Here is an 8,076-nt window from a genome sequence, read left to right as displayed (position 1 = left end):
TGCCTGGCACACCTCCTCCTCAATCGTCGGGGCGGTGGGTGCGTCAAAACATATGACTTTACAAAAAGTCTTTATGCCGTTTCACTAAACGTTGAATATTTTGGGAACCGCTTGACATTTTTCCATGGGGTTTGCATTGGAATATTGGACAATGAAGGTTCTAGACTGCTATGTCGACGGCGGGATTCGAACTTGTGCTAGGTCGTCCTCACAATTAAAAAACCGATGAAAAGCTACAGTTTCCCCCATATCTCCAGAACGGCTGGGAATATTTTCAAGCGGTTTGCTGCAGCGTGTCGGGGCCACGGGGCCACGTCGGGGAACGGGTGCCACCCGGACGCCACCGGGCGAGGTGGTGTCAAAATGGCGGAAAAACCGTTAGGTTCCTAGAATGAAGTGGTGGAAGGGAACGTCCCATTGGCACGTTTCACACCTCGGCAGACGCGCCTGGTCGAGACGAAGACAGAGAGTGGTAGATGTTGAAAATCGGTGCAGGTTTGGCCGAGTTAGGGGCTGTTTTGTCACCCGGCAGGGGCCACAAAACGACAAAGTCCGAAAAGCTACAGTTTCCCCCATATCTCCAGAACGGCTGGGAATATTTTCAAGCGGTTTGCTGCAGCGTGTCGGGGCCACGGGGCCACGTCGGGGAACGGGTGCCACCCGGACGCCACCGGGCGAGGTGGTGTCAAAATGGCGGAAAAACCGTTGGGGTTCCTAGAATGAAGTGGTGGAAGGGAACGTCACATTGGCACGTTTTACACCTCGGCAGACGCGCCTGGTCGAGACGAAGACATAGAGTGGTAGATGTTGAAAATCGGTGCAGGTTTGGCCGAGTTAGGGGCTGTTTTGTCACCCGGCAGGGGCCACAAAACGACAAAGTCCGAAAAGCTACAGTTTCCCCCATATCTCCAGAACGGCTGGGAATATTTTCAAGCGGTTTGCTGCAGCGTGTCGGGGCCACGGGGCCACGTCGGGGAACGGGTGCCACCCGGACGCCACCGGGCGAGGTGGTGTCAAAATGGCGGAAAAACCGTTAGGTTCCTAGAATGAAGTGGTGGAAGGGAACGTCCCATTGGCACGTTTCACACCTCGGCAGACGCGCCTGGTCGAGACGAAGACAGAGAGTGGTAGATGTTGAAAATCGGTGCAGGTTTGGCCGAGTTAGGGGCTGTTTTGTCACCCGGCAGGGGCCACAAAACGACAAAGTCCGAAAAGCTACAGTTTCCCCCATATCTCCAGGACGGCTGGGAATATTTTCAAGCGGTTTGCTGCAGCGTGTCGGGGCCACGGGGCCACGTCGGGGAACGGGTGCCACCCGGACGCCACCGGGCGAGGTGGTGTCAAAATGGCGGAAAAACCGTTGGGGTTCCGGAATGAAGTGGTGGAAGGGAACGTCACATTGGCACGTTTTACACCTCGGCAGACGCGCCTGGTCGAGACGAAGACATAGAGTGGTAGATGTTGAAAATCGGTGGAGGTTTGGCCGAGTTAGGGGCTATTTTTCACCCATGCCACAATAGTCAAGGTCAAGGTAGGGAGCGTGGGAAAATAGTGTTTTTCTCCCAAGCGTGGAAAGATATGTTAAAGTTTGACCCACCGGCGCCTAGGTCTGGATGAGTCGCACCTGCCTGTGTTATCCCCGTGCATGTCGCTGTGTCCGTTCGTGCGTACGCCTTCGCATAGCAAACGCTTCGGTGCCAAGTCGGTAGCTTAAAGTTGGTTTTCTCCGAAAGCCTATGAGCGATCTTAAGGTGCGACCCATCGGCAGATGGGCCTCGACGAGACGCAGCTGGCAGTGAAAACCCCATGGATCTCGGCTGGTCCGATCGTCCGTAAGTCAAAGAAAACGAATGCAATGGAATTCGCAATGGTCAGCTCGCTGCGAGAATCGGATTATTTTTTTTCCTGGCCAAACGGGTGGACCAATGGGCAATTGCAAGACGTCATTCGATCTGGCGTGACGAGAGGCGTCTTGGAAAAAAAAATAAGTCCATTGGACCTGTACGTTCGTCCGTAATGGTAAGAAAACCGATTTTTGGAACCCCCCTCCAATGTTAAAGTGAAAATGTCCATTAAAAAAAGTTTTCTCGCCGACGGGTAGAGGTATTGTCCCGTGTCGTGGTTCGACCGCTCGGGCCCGACGAGACGCGTCTGCCGGTGCCAGGCACGGTCGAGTAGGCGTGTCCGTTCGTCCGTGCGCTCTGGAAAACGTTTTCAGCCGCGCCGAACCATACGAGTGCGAAGTTGGCTTAAATCGAGTTTGCTCGAAAAGTAATGGACCGATTTTGACATGCGACCTACCGACAGGTCGGTCTCGGCAAGACACGTCGGACGGTGTGAAAGACATGGAATTCCCATCGTCCGTTCGTCCGTCCGGGGAAGAAAACGGGCCCGTTGATGTCAATGTCGGAAGCGGGCGACATTGGGTCGAAGCGAGTTTTGAGCATCGCCACTTAAAGGTATGTTGCCATGCCCTACGTCGTAAGATGGGCCTGGAAGAGCCGCATCTGGTGGTGCAAACCGCATGAAAATCGGCTTGTCCGTTCGTCCGTGCGACCCGTCCACGTGCATGTCGCTGGAGCGCGACATGGGGTTGAAGCGAGTTTTCAGCATCGCCACTTGGCAGGATGTTGACGAGCCATACGTCGGACGATGGGCCTGGAGAAGACGCATCTGTGCGTGCAAACCCCGTGAAAATCTGCTGGTCCGTTCGTCCGTACGGCTGAGAAAATGCGTAGTTCAAGGTCAAGGTCGGGAGCGTGGGAAAAAAATGGCTTGGGTGCAGTTTTCTCTGGAACGGGAAGAGCTATCTTGAAGTGGGAAGCACCGGCACATCGGCCCGGACGAGTCGCATCTGCCTGCGAAAAGGGCATTTGAATCACCGTGTCCGTTCGTGTGCAGGACGAGGAAAATGAATGGTTTGACTGTTGCGGAGAAGACGGATCCGTACTTGGAGTTAGTACGTGATTTACGCTGGCGCACAAAGAGAGATATGAATACCAAGAAGAAGAAGAAGAAGAAGAAGAAGAAGAAGAAGAAGAAGAAGAAGAAGAAGAAAAAAAATTAGAAAATAAAAATAACAAAGAAGAAGAAGAAGGAAGGCGGGAAGAAAGAACATAATAATAATAATAATAATAATAATAATAATAATAATAATAATAATAATAATAAAACCCGCAATACAAGGTGATTTTGTACGATACTATTTAAAACACTTTATGGAAGCGTTCGATTGTCGTTTCTATGCATAAATTTGGCAATTGTAATCCATTCCACTGCATTTTTCATGATGGGAAAATATTGTCCCACTTGGGCAAAGATTGGCCCAAAATCTACCTGGCATTGGAAGCACTTGGCTTCATTCACCTTAGGACTCCAGCGTTACCTTGTCGTACAGACAATATTGTGTAGGCATGTTTGTCCAATTCCTTGGTTCGACATTAAAATCACTTCATACAAACAATATAAGTGATTTCGTCCAATTGCGCTCTTTGACAAATTTCAAAATTGTGTGCAATTCGATCATGTGGCATTGATAAACACTTTACAGAAGCGTTTAATTATGTTCTGTCTGCATGAAGTTGGCATTTTCCATGATGGGAAATATTTGTCCAAAACCTACATGTTATCTGGCTTTGAGCCCCCCCAAAATTGCCAAGAAAAGTAGCAAAATGTGGCCAAAAACCTACGTTATTGGGTTTGGGGCAAAAATTTGCACAACAATGTTCCGAAAAGTGGCCAAAAACCTACCTAAACTTTTCTGAGACACGCTCGACAGTGTCTTCTTTCCGCACGGTTTGTGTCAAGCCCGTTCCCTTGGCTGTGACGGGAACAAATAAATTTAAAAAAAAAAAAAAACAAAGGAAAAAAAAAAAAAAAAAAGAAAAGAAAAGAAAAGAAAAAATCGTATCTGTAGAACGGTAAAAGATATTCTCATGCGGTTTGCGTTGGCTGCTGCGTCCTAGACAGAGCTATTATGTCTCTCTGTATGTATGTATGTATGTATGTATGTATGTATGTATGTATGTATGTATGTATGTATGTATGTATGTATGTATGCAAATCAATAAATAACCAAGTCCAACAAAACCCATTTCTTCCATGCAAGTGTAAAGTTGCCAAATATATCTTAATGGCTGCGTCCGTTCGTCCGCCATCGGGAGAAAACCGTTTTCCACCATGCAAGTGTGAAGTTTCGAAAAATTGAAATCTTTGGAATATAGCGACGTGCCACATGTCGGCAGATCGGGCTCGAAGAGACGACTCTGTTAGAGCAAACCGCACGTCAATAGCCCTGTCCGTTCGTCCGTACGCTTCGAGAAACCGACCGTTTCTAGGTAAAACGCGGCTTAAAGTTCCTTTCCTCCGGAAGGGCAAGAGCTAGGTAGACGTGCGACCCAGGGCCAGATTGGTCTTGAAGAGACGCGTCAGGCAGTGAAAACCCCACGAAAATCGGACTGTCCGTTCGCCCGCCATTGGAAGAAAACCGATTCCTTCCATGCAAGTGTGAAGTTTCGAAAAATTGAAAGCTTAGGAATAGAGCGACTTGCCATATGTCGGCAGATCGGGCTCGACGAGGCCACTGTGCTAGAGCAAACCGAACGTCGATAGCCCTGTCCGTTCGTCCGTTCGCTTCGAAAAACCGACCGTTTTTAGGTGAAACGCGGCGTAAAGTTCCTTTTCTCGGGAGGGGCAAGAGCTAGGTGGACGTGCCACCCAGGGCCAGATTGGCCTTGAAGAGACGCGTCTGGCAGTGAAAACCCCACGAAAATCGGACAGTCCGTTCGTCCGTGCGACCATGAAAAGCCGAAGGTCAAGGTTGTTGCCATCACGGCATTCCGTTGGTTCGGTATCTTCACTCGAATACCTATATCTTTCGAACGCTCGAAGATATTTTCGTGCGGTTTGCTGCGGCTGATGGGTCTGAGAAAGACCTATCCGTCGATGCCTTGCGCTGGAAGATGGCTTCATCCTGGACGAGGCGGTGGCCATTTCAGCGAGAGACGAAAGTAATGGGAAAATAACAAGTAACCGACTTCGCTCGGGAAGCAATTTATCGGCACTCTTGCTAGAAAATTCGTGTCTCTAAAACGGCGAAAGATATTCTCGTGCGGTTTGCGGTGGCGGCTGCGTCCTAGAGAGAGCTATCCACGCATGCCTTGCCGAGCGAGATGGCTTCAAAGATGGCTTCGTGATGGCCGTTCAGGCACAGGCAGAAATCACTGGAGGGGGGGATAGACACACAAAACTCGCTCGGTATGCAATTTATCGGCACACTTGCTAGAAAATTCGTGTCTCTAAAACGGCGAAAGATATTCTCGTGCGGTTTGCGGTGGCGGCTGCGTCCTAGACAGAGCTATCCACGCATGCCTTGCCGAGCGAGATGGCTTCAAAGATGGCTTCGTGATGGCCGTTCAGGCACAGGCAGAAATCACTGGAGGGGGGGATAGACACACAAAACTCGCTCGGTATGCAATTTATCGGCACACTTGCTAGAAAATTCGTGTCTCTAAAACGGCGAAAGATATTCTCGTGCGGTTTGCGGTGGCGGCTGCGTCCTAGACAGAACTATCCACGCATGCCTTGCCGAGCGATATATATATATATATATATATATATATATATATATATATATATATATATATATATATATATATACATATATACATATATATACATATATATACATATATATACATATATATATATATATATATATATATATATATATATATATATATATATATATATATATATATATATATATATATATTCACACACACACACACACAAAGACACACACACACACACACACATCAATTAATAACTAAGTCCAACGTTGGTTTTAGTTACTTCGCTTCCAAGGGCTTTGCACCAACGGAATGTCAGGGGTACACAAGGCCTAGCGCCGACGGCGGGAGGTATTATCAAATGTCAGATGCCAAAAGATCTGTCTTGAATAGACGCGTCGGCCTGTGCCAAATATATCTTAATGGCTGCGTCCGTTCGTCCGCCATCGGGAGAAAACCGTTTTCCACCATGCAAGTGTGAAGTTTCGAAAAATTGAAATCTTTGGAATATAGCGACGTGCCACATGTCGGCAGATCGGGCTCGAAGAGACGACTCTGTTAGAGCAAACCGCACGTCAATAGCCCTGTCCGTTCGTCCGTACGCTTCGAGAAACCGACCGTTTCTAGGTAAAACGCGGCTTAAAGTTCCTTTCCTCCGGAAGGGCAAGAGCTAGGTAGACGTGCGACCCAGGGCCAGATTGGTCTTGAAGAGACGCGTCAGGCAGTGAAAACCCCACGAAAATCGGACTGTCCGTTCGCCCGCCATTGGAAGAAAACCGATTCCTTCCATGCAAGTGTGAAGTTTCGAAAAATTGAAAGCTTAGGAATAGAGCGACTTGCCATATGTCGGCAGATCGGGCTCGACGAGGCCACTGTGCTAGAGCAAACCGAACGTCGATAGCCCTGTCCGTTCGTCCGTACGCTTCGAAAAACCGACCGTTTTTAGGTGAAACGCTGCGTAAAGTTCCTTTTCTCGGGAGGGGCAAGAGCTAGGTGGACGTGCCACCCAGGGCCAGATTGGCCTTGAAGAGACGCGTCTGGCAGTGAAAACCCCACGAAAATCGGACTGTCCGTTCGTCCGTGCGACCATGAAAAGCCGAAGGTCAAGGTCGTTGCCATCACGGCATTCCGTTGGTTCGGTATCTTCACTCGAATACCTATATCTTTCGAACGCTCGAAGATATTTTCGTGCGGTTTGCTGCGGCTGATGGGTCTGAGAAAGACCTATCCGTCGATGCCTTGCGCAGGAAGATGGCTTCATCCTGGACGAGGCGGTGGCCATTTCAGCGAGAGACGAAAGTAATGGGAAAATAACAAGTAACCGACTTCGCTCGGGAAGCAATTTATCGGCACTCTTGCTAGAAAATTCGTATCTCTAAAACGGCGAAAGATATTCTCGTGCGGTTTGCGGTGGCGGCTGCGTCCTAGAGAGAGCTATCCACGCATGCCTTGTCGAGCGAGATGGCTTCAAAGATGGCTTCGTGATGGCCGTCCAGGCACAGGCAGAAATCACTGGAGGGGGGGATAGACACACAAAACTCGCTCGGTATGCAATTTATCGGCACACTTGCTAGAAAATTCGCATCTCTAAAACGGCGAAAGATATTCTCGTGCGGTTTGCGGTGGCGGCTGCGTCCTAGACAGAGCTATCCACGCATGCCTTGCCGAGCGAGATGGCTTCAAGGATGGCTTCGTGATGGCCGTTCAGGCACAGGCAGAAATCACTGGAGGGGGGGATAGACACACAAAACTCGCTCGGGAAGCAATTTATCGGCACACTTGCCAGAAAATTCGTGTCTCTGAAACGGAGAAAGATATTCTCGTGCGGTTTGCGGTGGCGGCTGCGTCCTAGACAGAGCTGTCCACGCATGCCTTGCGGAGAGAAGAAGGAAAAAAAAAAAAATTTAAAAAAAAATGGAAGAAAATGACAATCGTGGCCAAAGAGAAACGATTTTTAACCGGCCACGGTTGTCATTTTCTTCCAAGGGTTAAAAAAAAAAAAAAAAAAAAAAAAAAAAAAACTAAGTCCAACTTTTTCACCAGTTCTCACCCACCAGTTTCTGACATCCATCGTCAAAAAACTAAGTCCAACTTTTTCACCAGTTCTCACCCACCAGTTTCTGACATCCATCGTCAAAAAACCAAGTCCAACTTTTTCACCAGTTCTCACCCACCAGTTTCTGACATCCATCGTCAAAAAACTAAGTCCAACTTTTTCACCAGTTTTCACCCACCAGTTTCTGACATCCACCGTCAAAAAACTAAGTCCAACTTTTTCACCAGTTCTCACCCACCAGTTTCTGGCATCCACCGTCAGAAAACTAAGTCCAACGCACTGCGTGAAAAAAACTAAGTCCAACTTTTCGACGGACGATATGTCTATGTCCAGCTCTCTACACAGTGGGCAAGTATCCAACCGAAGAAAAAAAAAAAGGGCACCTCCGAACGACAAAGTCCCAAGTTATCACCAGTTTTTCACACCCAGACGTCTCTCCCTTCACGCCAG

The sequence above is a fragment of the Sinohyriopsis cumingii genome, unplaced genomic scaffold (genome assembly GCF_028554795.1).
Source record: "Sinohyriopsis cumingii isolate HCF-2022 unplaced genomic scaffold, ASM2855479v2 utg004990l, whole genome shotgun sequence".
NCBI classification, from domain to species: domain Eukaryota; kingdom Metazoa; phylum Mollusca; class Bivalvia; order Unionida; family Unionidae; genus Sinohyriopsis; species Sinohyriopsis cumingii.
Note: the sequence above shows the minus strand (reverse complement) of the source record.